At 36.8% G+C, this 18,045-nt stretch overlaps 1 protein-coding gene and 1 non-coding gene across 4 annotated transcripts in view; one reads left to right on the top strand and one right to left on the bottom strand.

The window, feature by feature from the left end:
* The window catches only part of ATG10 (autophagy related 10), a 277,175-nt gene that overhangs the window by 94,603 nt on the left and 164,527 nt on the right, over window positions 1-18,045 (top strand). The gene's annotated exons all lie outside the window — the stretch shown is intronic.
* Window positions 10,974-11,045, bottom strand: TRNAC-GCA. Its single transcript has one exon. It is a non-coding gene; the product is annotated as a tRNA-Cys (tRNA).

Raw genomic sequence — 18,045 nt, 5'->3', positions numbered from 1 at the left:
CTTTTTTCTAGAATTTTACTGATGTTGTGATTATTTAGTGGTAACCTGGGCTTTGTTGGTTGTGAGGAAAGGACATAAATCAGACAAGGCAAGTATAAGGCCATGACAGCTACAAAGCATCTTTTCCATATTTCTTATTCTCCAGGGTTTTCAGTCTCTGGTTGGTCTGAAATGTTTCACTCTCGTTTTAGGCCTGTGCTGGTTGATTGCACTTAATTTCTGTGCCATTTCTATGTTTACAGTCCCTTACATCATGTTAGGAAATCACCTCGCACTTTAAGTTCAATTCACACTTATATTCAGGAGAAAAGTCCTGGCTCCTTTAAGACAGAAGTACTTTTTCTCTGCCAGAAAGCTCATTGTAAAACTGAAAAGCTTAACCAAAAAAGGTTTCAATGTAAATTGAATATTGATAGAGAAGGGTGGTTAATTGGCCTTAGTAACTTGGTTGCTAAGGAAGCATTTTTCTGATTGGGAGGAAACTCTCCTGGGTATTCTACTGCTTCTTGTGGACCTAAAATGCTTTGTTTTCTCTCTTACTTTCTGTTTCTGAGTTGGAAGAGGAAAAAGCAGAAAGCTATCATAGGATTGAAAAGCTGTGGGAAGCAGATGGTTGCTCTCTCTTAGCTACAGAAAGAGAGAGCTAAATACTGACTAGCAACAAGCCAATGCCAGCAAGGACTCTTTGTGTAAGGCAGGCAGTTGGAAAATACCATGAGGGCAAGATATAAAGAGCTTGCATAAGAAGACATAAGTTAGATTAGGGGTTTTTTAGTGCCTGGAAACATGTAGGTGAAAAAAATTAAAGGATATTTTGAATGGACATCCAACACCCATGTTAAACAGCAGGATTAAATGTTTTTTGAATGGCTGAGTTTATTAAGAGGAATTATTTAGTTTGTACTTCTTTGCATTTTGTAGGTTTTGTACTATATCATATATTTAGTTAATTTGTAGTTATTTTAATAAACAATATTTAGTTACAAACATCTCTATTATTGTATAGTTTATTGCATAGTAGTACTATAAGTAACCTTGGAGTAAACAAATTACAGATTTTTCATTGAAATTTTTTTTCAAAATAAAAATGCCTTTGAACATTGTACATATATGCTAAACTCTAAGGAATACTTTAAATAATTTTGGTTATACTCTAAGTATACTTTAAGTAATTATTTCTACATACTAAATTATGTTACACTAACCTCAGTAAATTAGTGCCTATATTTTTCTTAATTTCATTTTTTTTTTAAACTCACCACTTCATTCAGAAGATATTTTAGATTATCTACTAAGTGTTAGGCCCTATGTTAAAGGGTACCAAAAGGAATAAAACTTCTCAGAAGCAGTGACATATGTCTCAGGAGAGTTTAGAAAAGAAAGTATTTTTTCTGGCATTTTATGGTCTGTTAGGTTTTGTATGTTTTCCCCATTACTAGTATTACATATTATTATTTGTACTAAACATTATTTTTTATGGTACTTTTAAACTGTAAAATTCTTTTAAATAGCATTATTTGGATCATTTTTGTGGACATATGTAAAGAGAACCAGAGTTTCTTGGCTCCTTCCACAACCCTGAAGTGCTGTAAGAGGATGCATAAGTCCTCCTTGGGAACCTTTCTGGAATTTAACATTGATTTTCTTGGCCGAGTAGTTCCTGTCCTGTGAGCGTGACTAGAAGATCTTAGAGAAAGGGCAAAATGTGATGATCCTTTTGAGGCCCTCAAGAAAAGTTACGACCAACCTAGATAGCATGTTGAAAAGTAGAGACTACTTTGGTAACAAAGGTCTGTCTAGTCAAGGCTATGGTTTTTCCAGTGGTCATGTATGGATGTGAGAGTTGGACTGTGAAGAAAGCTGAGCGCCGAAGAATTGATGCTTTTGAACTGTGGTGTTGGAGAAGACTCTTGAGAGACCCTTGGGCTGCAAGGAGATCCAACCAGTCCATTCTAAAGGAGATCAGCCCTGGGATTTATTTGGAAGGAATGATGCTGAAGCTGAGGCTCCAATACTTTGGCCACCTCATGTGAGGAGTTGACTCATTGGAAAAGACTGATGCTGGGAGTGATTGGGGGCAGGAGGAGAAGGGGACGACAGAGGAAGAGATGGCTGGATGGCATCACTGACTCGATGGATGTGAGTCTGAGTGAACTCCGGGAGTTGGTGATGGACAGGGAGGCCTGGCATGCTGTGATTCGTGGGGTCGCAAAGAGTCAGACATGACTGAGTAACTGAACTAAACTGGATAATAATAATATCAGAGAAACTGGTTTAACATGGATTACTTCAGTTCAGTTCTAACTGTTGCTTCCTGACCTGCATACAGATTTCTCAAGAGACAGGTCAGGTGGTCTGGTATTCTGATATAACCAGAGGGCTTACTAAATATGTGGGTGGTCATTAGTGATGAATTTTACACTTAAAGGGCAGACAAGATGATCAAGTTAAAAACACTGATAGACTAACAGAGCAAATTCGACTTCCTCGGTAGTATAGTAATAGAATAACATGAAGAGTAATCCGTGGTCTTCTTTCCTTTTAAATTTGGTAAATTCTGATAGTTAAAAAAATTATATGCTAAGTCTACATTTTCACATTTATCTGCTGCCTAATTTTAATATTGCTTCACAATTCATTGGTTTAGGCTTTTTATAGCCTTTATAATCTGGATTGTCTTTCACTGATTTAAGATTCAGTAAATGAAAGGGATCATTAAGGATAAAGGAGAGCAACAAATATGAGGTTCATTGTTAAAAGGTAAATATATATTTTAGATTTTTTAACAGAATGATGAATAAATGAGAAAATTGGTGTTTGTAATAATAATACTAAGTGACTCTTTGGATGTCACATTTATTTTAACTTAGTATTCATTACTTTAAAATAAGTGTATTGTTTGTTTTTTTATAGCTGTGAAAGATACTGCATTGAGCTGAGATTAAAAAAAAATTTTTTTTTTAGAACTCAATTGCTTCTATTAAGATGAAACTCAGCTAGTAAACTCATTAACTAAGGACCCTAGGCGGTTCTCTAGCTGAGACTGAAAGCACAGTACTGCAGACATCTTTGCATCACTGCCATGAATGACCTTGAAGGAAACCAGCACTTCATAAAGCAAAATCCTCTCTGTGCCACTTCATTCTGATTTGATTGATGCCTTAGAAAAAGCTGTAAGATTTTCTTTCCTTTATAGTGTGGGGCATATACTCCTTATACTTCATAGATTTTGCACTTGTCTGGAGTATTTTGTTGGCAGGTTCTTATAAGTTCTGATCTTTCACTGACTGTAGTACATGTAAGCAGTGAAATGTCTCTCTTTTGATCAATTATTACTAGGGAGGAAGGTCTTGGTGCATTGGGATCATGGTTTTTAAGAATGGAAATATACTGACTTTCTAACTTGGGTATAATACAGCCATTTTTCTTCCATCATAATCTTTCCAAGCATCTCAGTAGGTCGAAGGGTTTAATACTGAGGTTTTATGATTTATATTACTCAAAGAATATAGATTCCTGTCTAGCTACTATTCACTGTGCTTTTTTAAATTGATAGTTCCCCTTCCTTTTAGTTTTTTACTTTAATGTACAATGAAAGTTTTAGTATACATTTTTATACTCAAAAGAAGAAGGCACCAGAAACCTCAGAAGATTAAAAGATTATTTTACTACTTTGGAATTACTTGGTCCTAAGAAATTATAAGTAAGTAACATCCAGAAGAACAGTCATCGATTTGTCTGCCCTCACCTTGCTGTAGGAATACCAGGAGGAAACTTTTCAATATTTTGGTTCTGGAAAGTGTGTAAAAGCTATGTTAGGACCCTTGAGGCTGAGTATTTAAGGATTAACACTTGCATTACATTGGGTGGAGGTGGAGCTAATACCAGCTTCAGCCTGGTGTATTGCAGAGAGCATTTAGGGCCTTTTCCTCTTTACCAGGGAGCCTGGTCAGCCAGTGACTCCAAACCTCAGCGCTACATTTTTTCTTTCTGAGATCTGAAACTGGTCCTCCTGATCTACCTCTGCTAACCTGACTGAATTTTACACCTTGCTTAGCTTATCTTTCTGAAATATAGTTTCAGTTCAGTTCAGTCGTTCAATCATGTCCAACTCTTTGTGATCCCATGAATTGCAGCACGCCAGGCCTCCCTGTCCATCACCAACTCCCAGAGTTCACTCAGACTCACGTCCATCGAGTCAGTGATGCCATCCAACCATCTCATCCTCTGTCATCCCCTTCTCCTCCTGCCCCCAATCCCTCCTAGCATCAGAGTCTTTTCCGGTGAGTCAACTCTTCACATGAGGTGGCCAAAGTATTGGAGCCTCAGCTTCAGCATCATTCCTTCCAAAGAAATCCCAGGGCTGATCTCCTTTAGAATGGACTGGTTGGATCTCCTTGCAGCCCAAGGGACTCTCAAGAGTCCTCTCCAACACCACAGTTCAAAAGCATCAGTTCTTCAGCGCTCAGCCTTCTTCACAGTCCAACTCTCTCATCCATACATGACCACAGGAAAAACCATAGCCTTGACTAGATGGACCTTTGTTGGCAAAGTCATGTCTCTGCTTTTGAATATGCTATCTAGGTTGGTCATAACTTTTCTTCCAAGGAGTAAGCGTCTTTTAATTTTATGGCTGCAATCACCATCTGCAGTGATTTTAGGGTCACCTAAATACCTGTTCTCTTATATCTTCTCATTTGTTGAACACAGAAATAGCTTAGTAAATAGGAACTTAGCCATGCTGAGTTTTTCTTCAATTACTTGATTAACATCATGTCCCATGGGCAGCTTTATTCTGCAGACCTCTTGAACATGCTTAATTTATGCTAAATCCCTTTATAATATATTTTCTGGCTGATGAACTTATAGATTTTCTTTTAAAAGTACATATGAATGCATTGGGACTAAAATAAATTTTCAGCCTTTTATCCAACTGTTAGTACTTTTTCTTGTTTTTAAAAAATTTTTAAACCAAGCTACTAAAACAGTTAGAAAATATTCACTTTCATGAAACAGAAAGCAAATCAAGAAGTTATAGAAGTCTTTAAGCCATTTTGAGTTTATTTTTGTGTATGGTGAGAAGGTGTGTTCTAACTTCATTGATTTACCAGCAGCTGTCCAACTTTCCCAGCACAAAAAGATTGGGATACCATAAAACTCCTAGAAGAAGTCATAAGCACAACATTCTCTGTCATAAATCATACCAATGTTCTCTTAGGTCAGTCTCCTAAGGCAGTAGAAATAAATGCAAAAATAAACAAATGAGACCTAATCAAACTTACAAACTTTTGCAGAGCAAAGAAAACCATAAACAAAACAAAAAGACAACCTACAGAATGGGAAAAAATGTTTGTAAACAGTGCAACTGACAAGGGCTTAATTTCCAAAATACTATATGTAAAAAGCTCATACAACTGAACAACAAAAGAAAAAACAAACAACCCAATAGAAAAATGGGCAGAAGACTTAAATAGACATTTCTCCAAAGAAGAAATACAAATAGCCAATAGGCACATTTAAAAGATGCTCAACATCTCTAATTATTAGAGAAGTGCAAATCAAATCTGCAGTGAGGTATGACCTCATACCCATCAGAATTATTGTTCCATTGCTCAATCATTCCAACTGTTTGCGGCTCCATGGAGTGCAGCACTCCAGGCTTTCCTGTCCTTCACCATCTCCAGAGTTTACTCAGACTCATGTCCATTCAGTCAGTGATGCCATCCAACCATCTCATCCTCTGTCATCCCCTTCTCATCCTGCCTTTAATCTTTCCCAGCATCAGGGTCTTTTCTAATGAGTTGGCTCTTTGCATCAGGTGGCCAAAGTATTGGAGCTTCAGCTTCAGCATCAGTTCTTCCAGTGAATATTCAGGGTTGATTTTCTTTAGGATTGACTGGTTTGCTCTCCTTGCTGTCCAAGGGACTCTCAAGAGTCTTCAACACCACAGTTTGAAAGCATCAATTCTTTGGCACTCAGAATGACCATCATTAAAAACTCTACAAATAACAAATGCTGGAGAGGATGTAGAGAAAAGGGAGCCCTCCTACACTGACGGTGGGAGTTAAGTTGGTGTAGTCACTGTGGAAAACAGTATGTTCCTCAGAAAACTGAAAATAGAATTACTGTATGATCCAGCAGTCCCACTCCTGGGCTTATATTGAGATAAAACTATTTCAAAAAGATGTGCACATTTATGTTCATATCACTACTCACAATAGCCAAGACATGGAAAGAATCTAAATGTCCATTGAGGAATGGATGAAGATGTGGTACATATATACAACGGAATACTACTCAGCTATAAAAAAGAACCAAATAATGCCATTTGCAGCAACATGGATGTAACTAGAGGTTATCATACAAAATGAAGTAAGTCAGAAAGAGACAGATAAATACCATGAGATATCACCTATATGTGGAATCTAAAATAAGACACAAATGAACCTGTTTGTAAAACAGAAACAGGCTCATGGACATAGAGAATGGACTTGTGGGTGCCAAGGGAGAGGAGGTTGAAGGAGGGATGGCGTGGTAGGTTGGGGTTAACAGATGTAAGCAGACATATGGAATGCACAAACAATAAAGTTCTACCCTATAGCACAGAGAACTATTATTCTCTTCACTATCCTATGATAAAGCATAATGGAAAAGAGTATAAATAAAGGAATATATTTATGTATAACTGAATCACTTTGCTCTACAGCAGAAATTAACACAACATTGTAAATCAACTATACTTTAATTAAAAAGAAAGTTATGGAAGATTGAAGTTTTAGTAAGTAGAGATACATTTATAATTTTTCCAGATAGTCACAATAAGGGTTTTTTTAAGCAATTGATTTTGCAAACAAGGTATATAAACAATTAGGGTAGAAAGTTTAAAATGATTAATGATACATATAGAATATAAGATTGCATTAAGCACTCACTAAAGTTTTAAGAAACTGTTATTCCATTAAGCTAGCAAAAAAATCGTTGCAAAAGCTCAGTGAGAAGTTTGAAAGGAGGCTTTTAAAAAAGGTTTTCCTAGTTTGCTCAAAAACTCTATTAAAGAACTATTGTATTTATTTCTAATTATTTTCTATTCGGCCCTCAAATACATTTAAAATGTACTTAAACTATTTAAATTATTTTATTTGTAATTGTTGGTTAATTAAAATATATGTTTTAGGGTAATAATGGATTAAAATGGATACTATTGAATTGGAATAAAAGTTTAAGACAATAGATGCCAAATAATATTCATTAAAAAAATTTTTTTAACTGGGTCAATGGTAGACTCAGTGCATGATGTTTATTGAATTATTTGCCAAACAGTCATTTCCCATCAATTCATTTTTCAATCTTTTTTGAAAAACTACTATGTAGTATTTTTGTACAGAAAAAAAAAATAAGACATTATCTTGACTTTGAAAAATGTTTCAAAATACATATCTTAATAAACAATTTGAGTGGATTCTACAAAAAGAAAATGTTTTCTGTTGTATTATTATTATTAATGATAATTATAATTTATAATAAGTGATGAAATAAAATTAAAAGTGGTAAAAGAATTAACAAAAATAAAACCATAAAAAGCAACAACAGTAGACAAATAAAACAGTAATAGCTTTAGGGATATGACTGAAATAAAAAACATTATCTTATTTTGCTTGTGACTGACTGATTATGTTTTAAGTATGTATTTTGGTTATATAATGCTGCCTAAAAATCTACTGCAAAACTTGAGGCTAGAGTCACTTGAAGGCTCAACTGAGCTGAACATCCAAGATAGCTTTTTCACTTATGTGTTTGGCACCTCAGTTGGCATGACTGGAATAGTTAAGGCTGGCAAAGCTTCTCTTTTCTTTCTGCATTTCTCTCCATGTTTGGGCTTCCTCTAGCATGGCTGTTTCAGAGTAGTTGGACTTCTTAGCTGGTGACCTTCTCTCCTAGAATACATAGTCCAAGAGGCCCTGGGCAGCTGAAGGGCCTGGTCTCGAAAAGCATGCAGCATCGCTTCTTCCACATTCTCTTGCGCAAAACTGAGTCTCAAGGCCAGTTCATAATCAAAGGTAGAAAGCCACATACGGGCATATGCACACTCAGAAGGCATGGCTTATTGTGGGAGGAGAAGGGTGGCAGTGGGGGAGGAGGGTTATCTCTAGAGATTAGCTACCACAATGTGAAATATCCATTTATTGGTAGACAATAACCATTTCACCATGTATTTGATAAAATTTGTATCAACATACTTCTGAGACTAAAATTCACATTAATTTTATATATAACAATATTTTATAACCAAAATGTACTTTCACCTAAGGAGTACTAAGAGATTTAGTTGCAATGAGAAAAATAAATCTTTCAGAAATAATTGCCTTAATGCTTTCATTTCAGTTTCTGTAGAGTATGTCCTGGATACAAGGTATTGCCCAATCATTAGAGGAAAGTGAAAGTGAAAGTGAAGTCGCTCAGTCATGTCCGACTCTTTGCGGCCCTGTGGACTATAGCCTACCAGGCTCCTCCGTCCGTGGGATTTTCCGGGTAATAGTACTGGAGTGGCTTCCCATTTCTTTCTCCAGGGGATCTTCCCAACCCAGGGATCGAACCTGGGTCTCCCACATTGTAGGCAGACACTTTACCATTAGAGGAAAGATATAGGAAATTATAAAATATTTTCTTATAAGACACAGCACTCAAGCAATGTTATGAGACGAGGTTTATACATCAAGAGTCAAGTAGACCTTCATAGCACTGACAGACTTTCATGGAAGGGAAAGATAAGCATGTTTTGGAATTATTTAGGGAGCCTTTATAAAAGACGTTCATAGGATTTGTATGCTGAAAAATTACAAACCACTGATGAATGAACTCAAAAGAAAATCTAAATAATGGACAGATATATTGTGTTCATAAATTGGAAGAGTTGACATAGCAATGATATCAGTTCTATCTAAACTGATATGTATATATAATATATATACTATTGAGCAATTGAGCACACCACCATTATATATACATATATAATAAGAGTCAGACACAACTTAGTGACTCAGCAACAAATATAATATTAAGCATATACAATAGTATTATATATGCTTACATAGTTCCCTTAAAATTGCAGCAAGACTTATTGAGATATAGAAAATATTGTCCTAAAAATGGGAGAAGGCTAAGGAACTAGAATAGCTAGAAGCACTTTTAAAAAGCATAGAGACTTCCCTGGCTTTTCAGTGGTTAAGACTTTGCCTTCTAATGCAGGACATGCGAGTTCAGTCTCTGGCTGGGGAGCTAAGATCCCACATGCCTCACAGCCGAAAAAGACCAAAACATAAACCAGAAGCAATATTGTAACAAACTCAATAAAGACTGTAAAAATGGTCCACATTAAAAAGTCTTCAAAAAATAGAAGAGTAAAGTGAGAGGAATCAGTCTACCTGATTTAAAGACTTCTTATGTAGACACAGTAGTCAAGATTATGTGGTATTTGTGTGGGACAGACATATTGAACAATGAAATAGAGCAGAGAATCCAGAAATAGGCTCACACAAATTTGTCCAACTCATTTTTGACAAAAGTGCATAAGCAATTCAACTGAGGAAGGATAGCCATTTAAATAAATGGTGCTGGAGCAATTTGGACATCCATAGGCATAAAATGAACCCTGACCTAAACCTCATCAGTTCAGTTCAGTTCAGTACGGTCGCTCAGTCGTGTACGACTCTTTGCGATCCCATGAATCGCAGCACGCCAGGCCTCCCTGTCCAGCACCATCTCCCGGAGTTCACTCAGACTCACATCCATCGAGTCAGTGATGCCATCTAGCCATCTCATCCTCTGTCGTCCCCTTCTCCTCCTGCCCCCAGTCCCTCCCAGCATCAGAGTCTTTTCTGGTGAGTCAACTCTTCGCATGAGGTGGCCAAAGTACTGGCGTTTCAGCTTTAGCATCATTCCTTCCAAAGAAATCCCAGGGCTGATCTCCTTCAGAATGGACTGGTTGGATCTCCTTGCACTCCAAGGGACTCTCAAGAGTCTTCTCCAATACCACAGTTCAAAAGCATCAATTCTTCGGTGCTCAGCTTTCTTCACAGTCCAACTCTCACATCCGTATGTGACCACTGGAAAAACCATAGCCTTGACTAGACGAACCTTAGTCGGCAAGGTAATGTCTCTGCTTTTGAATATGCTATCTAGGTTGGTCATAACTTTCCTTCTAAGGAGTAAGCATCTTTTAATTTCATGGCTGCAGTCACCATCTGCAGTGATTTTGGAGCCCTCAAAAATGAAGTCTGACACTGTTTCCACTGTTTCCCCATCTATTTCCCATGAAGTGATGGGACCGGATACCATGATCTTCGTTTTCTGAATGTTGAGCTTTAAGCCAACTTTTTCATTCCCCTCTTTCACTTTCATCAAGAGGATTTTTAGTTCCTCTTCACTTTCTGCCATATGGGTGGTGTCATCTGCATATCTGACGTTATTGATATTTCTCCCGGCAATCTTGATTCCAGCTTGTGCTTCTTCCAGCCCAGCATTTCTCATAAACTTCATACCTTATACAAAAAGTAACCCAAAATGGATCATGGACTTAAAGATAAAATGTAAAACATGTAAGGCTTTTAGGAAGAAAATAAGATAGAATCTTTGGGATCTAGGATTAGGGAAAGCATTTGACTTGAGACAAAAAGCACAATGAATTTTAAAAAAAGTGATAACTTGGTCTTCCTTGAACTTGAAAACTTCTGCTCTGCAAAAGACCCAGTTAAGAGGATGAAAACAAGAGTCACAGGGTGGAAGAAGATATTTGTAAACTACATATACAACAAAAGGCTACTACTGAGAATATATATATTAAAAAAAAATGAAGTCGCTCAGTCATGTCCAACTCTTTGCGACCCCGTGGATTGTAGCCTACCAGGCTCCTCCATCCATGGGATTCTCCAGGCAAGGATACTGGAGTGGGTTGCCATTTCCTTCTCCAGGGGATCTTCCTGATCCAGGGATCGAACCTGGGTCTCCTGCATTGCAGGCAGACGCTTTAACCTCTCAGCCACCAGGGAAGCCCCATATATATAAAGAACCCTCAAAACTTAACACACAGTCCAGTAGAAAACAGGCAAAAGAAATGAAGTGTCACTGAAGAGGATACACAAATGACAAGCACACGAAAAGATATTTAATATTATTGGCTATTACACATCTATCAAAATGACTAAATACTAGTAATTTAATAAACATTTACAATACCAAATGCTACCAAGCATGCAGAGAAAACAGAATCACTCATATGTTGCTGGTTGGAATGTAAAATGGTATAACTGATCTGGAAAAATTTTGACAGTCTCTTGAAAAAGTTAAACGTGCAACTACCATATAACATAACAATTATGCTCCTAGGCATATCCCAGAGAAATGAAAATTTATGCTCATATATAAATGTACACAAATTTTTGATAGTAGTTTTATTTGTAATAACCAAAACCTAAAACAAACCAGATGTCCTTTAATGGATGAATGGTTACATTAACTGGTATGTCTATACTCTGGAATACTACTCAGCAATAAAAATCAACAAAATACTGATACAGCAATCTGGATGAATCATCAGAGGACTATGGAGTGAGTAAAGCCAGTTTCAAAGGTTACATAATGTATATTTCCTTTTATAACATGCTTAAAGTGATAAAATTATAAATTGGAGAACAAAAAAACTTACTGCCAGGGTTAAGGAAAGGATGGGGTAGGAAGGATATGACTGTAGCTATAAGAGGGCAATATGAGGGATCTTTGTTATGATAGAAACGCTCTGTATCTTAACTGTATTAATGTCAATATCCTTGTTTTAATTTTGCACAGTAGTTTTGCAAGATGTAACTGTTAGGGGAAATTGGGTAGAGGATATGCCTTCTATATTATTTCTTATAATACATGTTTATTTTACATGCGTGTTTAGAATTATCTTGAGATTAAAATTTTAATTAAAAATGATTTTAGATTTCAAAGCCAACATCTGGGAGAATGAAGGTGCTTTTTAATATAATTAGAAAAATCCTCCTTCAGTACAGGTGATTCCCATAATCTGTTAGAAAAATTCATTGAAAGAACAAATTACACATATATGACAAGCTCTTAAACATCTTGGAGATTTTTGTATATTTTGGAGAGATGACACTTATTGACTGAAGTGAATCTCTTACTGATGTGATTTCAAGAAACAAATCAACTGGAGTGATATGGGACCTTTATTGGAGAGGAGGTAAGTTGTGGGCAAGCTAACTTTTCTAGGGACTCTATTTAGAAATTAGCTTCTTTGCTATTTCCACCTTCTTAACCTTTTTTCTTTCCTACAGTTCTGTTGTTGTTGTTGTTCAGTAGCTAATTCGTGTCTGACTCTTTGCAACCCCATGAACTGAAGCATGCCACGCTTCCCTGTCCTTCACTGTCTCCCAGAGTTTACGCAAACTCATGTGCGTTGAGTCAGTGATGCCATCCAACCATCTCATCCTGTGTTGTCCCCTTCTCCTCTTGCCCTCAATCTTTCCCAGCATCAGGGTCTTTTCCAGTGAGTTGGCTGTTCGTATCAGGTGGCCAAAGTATTGGAGCTCCAGCTTCAGCACCAGTCCTTCCAATGAATATACAAGCTTGATTTCCTTTAGGATTGATTGATTTGATCTCCTTGCTGTTCAACGGACTCTCAAGAGTCTTCGCCAGCACCAGAGTTTAAAAGCATCAGTTCTTCAGTGCTCAGCTTTCTTTATGGTCCACCTCTCACATCCATACATGACAACTAGAAAAACCATAGCTTCATTTACATGGACATTTTTTAGCAAAGTGATGTCTCTTCTTTTTAATACACTGTCTTTTTAAGGAGCAAGCATCTTTTAATTTCCTGGCTAAGTCACCATCCACAGTGATTTTGGAGCCCAAGAAAATGAAATCTGATATTGTTTCCACTTTTACCCCATCTATTTGTCATGAAGTGATGGGGCTGGATGCTATGATCTTCATTTTTGAATGCTGATTTTTAAGCCAACTTTTTCACTCTCCTCTTTCACCCTCATCAAAATGCTCTTTAATTCCTCTTCACTTTCTGCCATTAAATGGCATCATCTGCATATCTGAGGTTGTTGATATTTCTCTCGGCAGTCTTGATTCCAGCTTGTGAGTCATCCAGCCCAACATTTCATATGATGTGTTCTGCATGTAAGTTAAATAATCAGGGTAACAATATACAGACTTGACATACTCCTTTCCCAATTTTGAACCAGTCTGTTGTTCTATGTCCAATTCTAACAGTTGCTTCTTAACCGGCATACAGGTTTCTCAGGAGGCAGGTAAGGTGGTCTGGTATTTCCATCTCTTGAAGAATTTTCCAGTTTTTCATGATCCATACAAGGGCTTTAGCCTAGTCAATGACACAGAAGTAGATGTTTTTTGGAATTCCTTGCTTTTTCTGTGATCCAATAGACGTTGGCAATTTGATCTTTGGTTCCTCTGCCTTTTCTAAATACATGCAAGTTTTTAGGTCACGTACTGCTGAAGCCTAGCTTGAAGGATTTTGAGCATAATCTTGCTAGCATTTGAAATGAGTGCAATTGTATGGTTATTTGAACATTCTCTGGCATTTCCTTTCTTTGGTATTGGAATGAAAACTCACCTTTTCCAGACCTGTGACCACTGCTGAGTTTTCCAGATTTGCTGGCTTATTGATCCAATATTGATCCAATTCAGTGGCTTCCATGAAACTCCCAGGAGACCTGCATATTGACAAAGTCCTAATTGGAATTTAACAGTGTCTGTTTTTCCCCATTTTTTTGTAATGTGGAAAAAATAGACTTAAATCTTATCTCATATTTGTAGATTGTAGTGAAGTCTTTTCAAGAAGTATTTTCAGCTGGATTAGAGCTGACTTAAGGTCATCTGATTAACACATAGTCAGGGAGATGTAGAAACCATATTACAAGACCAAGGTTAATTAGTACCGGCAAATTCATACTACAGTAAATATAATATAAAAAGCTTTGTAAATAATAGGACTATTTCCATGACAAAGTGTTGGAAAACATGTTTCTGATTTTCTTCTTGAAAAGTGGAAAAATGATATTTATAATAAAGTATACATATACATACTTACAGCAACCCACTCCAGTACTCTTGCCTGGAAAGTCCCATGGATGGAGGAGCTTGGTGCAGGCTACTGTCCATGGGGTGGCAAAGAGTCGGGCACGACTGAGCAACTTCACTTTCACATACATAGTTACAATGAAAATATGAAGTTTTTGTACAAACACCACTAATTTGGCTTAATAGCTTCTGAATTTGAGGGTGGGTTTAAACATTTTTCTTTGGATTTGTCTCATTATGGTGTCTTCAATATTTAATATATAGTAAAAGTAGCATTCAAATCAATGGGAAAGGGGAAATAATTAAAATGTTGTTAGGATAACCAGATACCTATTTGGAAAAGCAAGATTGGATACTATCTTTGTATCATATGTCAAAACAAATTGAACTGCTAAATGTACAAATTCAAGTATAAAAACACTTAAGGAAAATATAGGTTTATATTTTTATAATACGTAGTGGCAAGGACTTTCTAAACATGACAGTAATAATGAGAAAAGCTTGTTTCTGAAATCTATTTTTCTACAGTAAACCGCCCCTCAACTTAATGGTTTAAACCAAGAATGATTTATTATTTCTCAAGATTCTGTAGATTGGTTAAGTCATTCTTCCTTGGGTCTCATCTGAACACACTTACAAGGCTTCTTTCATCTAGTGGCTATGACCACTCCTGCCCTGTTTTGTCTTATTCAGTTGTCCAGCCCAAGCTTCTTTACATTGTGGCTGGGTCTTGAGAAAGTGAAGTTAGAAACTATGAGGCTTGTGGAGGCCTATACTCTAGAACTCATATTCACTTTTGTCACATTTTCTTGGTCAAATCAAATTACAAGGTCAGCCAGATAAAAGAGGCAAATAAATAGACTCCATCTCTTGAGCAGCAACATCACAGTGCAAAAAGATGCAGACATTATGAGACTTAATTCATTGGGAACCATTATTATATCATCTTCCTCAGGATCTCTTGCTGTCTAAACATTCTGCCTGAAAATAGGAACGAAGTTGATTTGGATAAAATTTTGAATAAATCTCTTACTCTCTCATTCAGCTACTTGCTGTCTGAAACTTAAGATCTAAATAGATTTGGATTATGTGGTAACCTTGCTGTCTGAATTTGCCAACTATATATACACTGTCCTAATTCAGATGTGTAATAGCTTTATTACTGGCATTAAGCAGTTTGATGATGATGTGCCTTGGTGTAGTTTTCTTCGTGTTTTGTGTGCTTCAGTTTTATTAAGCTTGAATGTGTGGGTTTGTATAGCTTTATAAATATTTATATACCACCCCTCCACCATTCTTCTCATTTGGGGGTTCCAATTACATGTATATTAGTCTCCTTGAAGTTTCCCCACAGCTCACCAATGCTCTGGTTATTCTTTTATTTAGTCTTCTCCTTGTTTCATTTTGGATAGATTTATTGCTCTGTCTTCAAGTTCATGAGTCTTCTTCAATGACTAGTCTTTCATTAATTCTTTCTTAGATGTTGTACTTTCTATCTCTGCAAGTTTGGTTTGGATTTTTTTTTTTATATAAATCTTCAGTGTTTCTAGTTAACATGTTCAGTCTTCTAGCTCAGGGGATGACAAATAAGAGCTCATAAATCAAATCTGGCCTAGCGGATTTGTTTTGTAAATAGTTTTATTGGGATACAGCCATGCCTATTTGTTAACCCATTGTTTATGGCTGCTTTTTGCAATACGATATTTGAGCTGAGTACTTTTTACAGACTCCATACCTGCAAAGTCTATATTTCTTACTATCAGGTTCCTGAACATATGGAATTTACATTATAATCACTGTTTTACTATATTTATCTACTAATTATATAACTGATGTGATTTTTGAGTCAGTTTCAATTGACTGATCTTTCCTTTCACTTCAGTTTTGTATTTTTCTGCTTCTTTGCATGCCTGGTACTTTTTGATTAGATGCCAGATATTGGTGAATTGTTCAGAGGTGGATATTTTTGTATTCTTATAAATATTCTTCAACATTGCCCTGAGATACAGTTAGATTTTCTGAAGGCAATTTAATCCTTTTCAAGTCTGGCTGTTAAGTTTTGTTAAGTGGGACCAGAGCAGCCTTTTTTGTATAGGGCTAATTTTACCTCATTACTGAGGCATAGCTCTTGTGAGGACTTTATCCAGTGCCTCGAGTTATGACTAGCAGGAACCCAAATTATTTTGAGCTCTGTGCAAGCAACCATTATTTCCACCAATCATTTTGGATGGCTGTTTTCCTGACCTGTGTTGTTTCCTCCTGCACATGACTTAATTCATACTTAGCTGAAGATGAGAGAGACTTCTTTTTCTGTACAGCTCTCTCCTCTCTCATTCTTTGCCCTGCAAACTTTTAATGAACTTGGCCTCCCTGTATTCCCAGTTTTATGTTCTTAATTTTATTTCTTATTTTGAATTTCTTTCCAAATTTCTTAATTTGAAATCTTATGGGCTCTGCCTGGGTTATGGCTCCCTGCACTGTGGCCTGAAAATCCTCTCTGGGCAATACGCCGGGGCAGTCTTAGTGCTTGTATGTTTGCTTCATGTATTTCAGGGATCACTGTCTTTTGTTGCCTGATGCCCAAATCTTGACAAATCATTCTTTCATATATTCTGTTCAAGTTTTCAGTTGTTTCAGGTTGCAAGGTAAATCTCATCCCTGTTACTACTTCTTGGCTTAAATGATCTTCAGAAACCTGATGACTTTAGATGACAAGGGATATTTGTGTTTTACTATTTTAAAAACAAATTGTGGGTTTGAAATATTGTACAAGACACTATAAAATAAGTTGAAAGACATGGTGACAAACTGGGAAAAGTATTTTCAGTTAAATTGTGCCTTACTAAGGATTAATGGGCTTCCAGGTGGTGCTAGTGGTAAAGAACCCACTTGCCAATGCAGGAGACATAACAGACGTGGGTTTAATCCCTGAGTTGGGAAGATCCCCTCGAGGAGGTCATGGCAACCTGCTCCAGTATTCTTGGCTGGAGAATCCCTTGGACAGAGGAGCCTGGTGGGCTGTGGTCCACATGGTCACAAAGAGTCAGACACACCTGTAGTAGCTTAGCACACATGCAAGGATTAATAGTGCCAGTACATTAATAGAAGCCAGTCTCATAAATCAGTAAGGAAAAGATGAACATTCCCAATAGGAAAGGGCTTCCCAGGTGGCTCAGTGGTAAAGAATCCACCTGCAAAGCAAGAGACCCATGAGACGCAGATTTGAACCCTGAGTCAGACAGATCCTCTGGGAAAGGAAATGGCAACCCTCTCTAGTATTCTTGCCTGGGAATCCCATGGACAGAAGAGCCTGGAGGTCTACAGTTCACGGGATTGCAAAAGAGTTGGATAGGACTTAGTGACTAAACACCATTGCCACAACAACATTTTTGTTTGTGTACTTACTTCTGTTAATGGGTAGACATGAAAATGACGAGCAAATGAAAAAAATTCTGTTACAATGCTAAGCAAAGAGAAAATAATTGAAATAACAAAGAGATATCATTTTTCACCTATCATATTCTTAAGGAGGAAAATCACATAGGTAAGAATGTAAATTGTCATAGTTTTCTTGGAATGCAATCTGATACTATGTATGAAAATTTAAAATGCTTACTTGATTTAGTAAATGCAAATCTAAATGATTATCCTAAACTACAAGAAAGATCTTCATGACCAAAATAATCACAATGAGGTGATCACTCACCTAGAGTCAGACATCCTGGAATGTGAAGTCAAGTGGGCCTTAGAAAGCATCACTACAAACAAAGCTAGTGGAGGTGATGGAATTCCAGTGGAGCTATTTCAAATCCTGAAAGATGATGCTGTGAAAGTGCTGCACTCAATATGCCAGCAAATTTGGAAAACTCAGCAGTGGCCACAGGACTGGAAAAGGTCAGTTTTCATTCCAATCCCAAAGAAAGGCAATGCCAAAGA

The sequence above is a fragment of the Capra hircus genome, chromosome 7 (genome assembly GCF_001704415.2).
Source record: "Capra hircus breed San Clemente chromosome 7, ASM170441v1, whole genome shotgun sequence".
NCBI lineage: Eukaryota > Metazoa > Chordata > Mammalia > Artiodactyla > Bovidae > Capra > Capra hircus.
The sequence above is the reverse complement of the archived record's forward strand: the minus strand, read 5'-3'. Positions and strand labels throughout refer to the sequence as shown.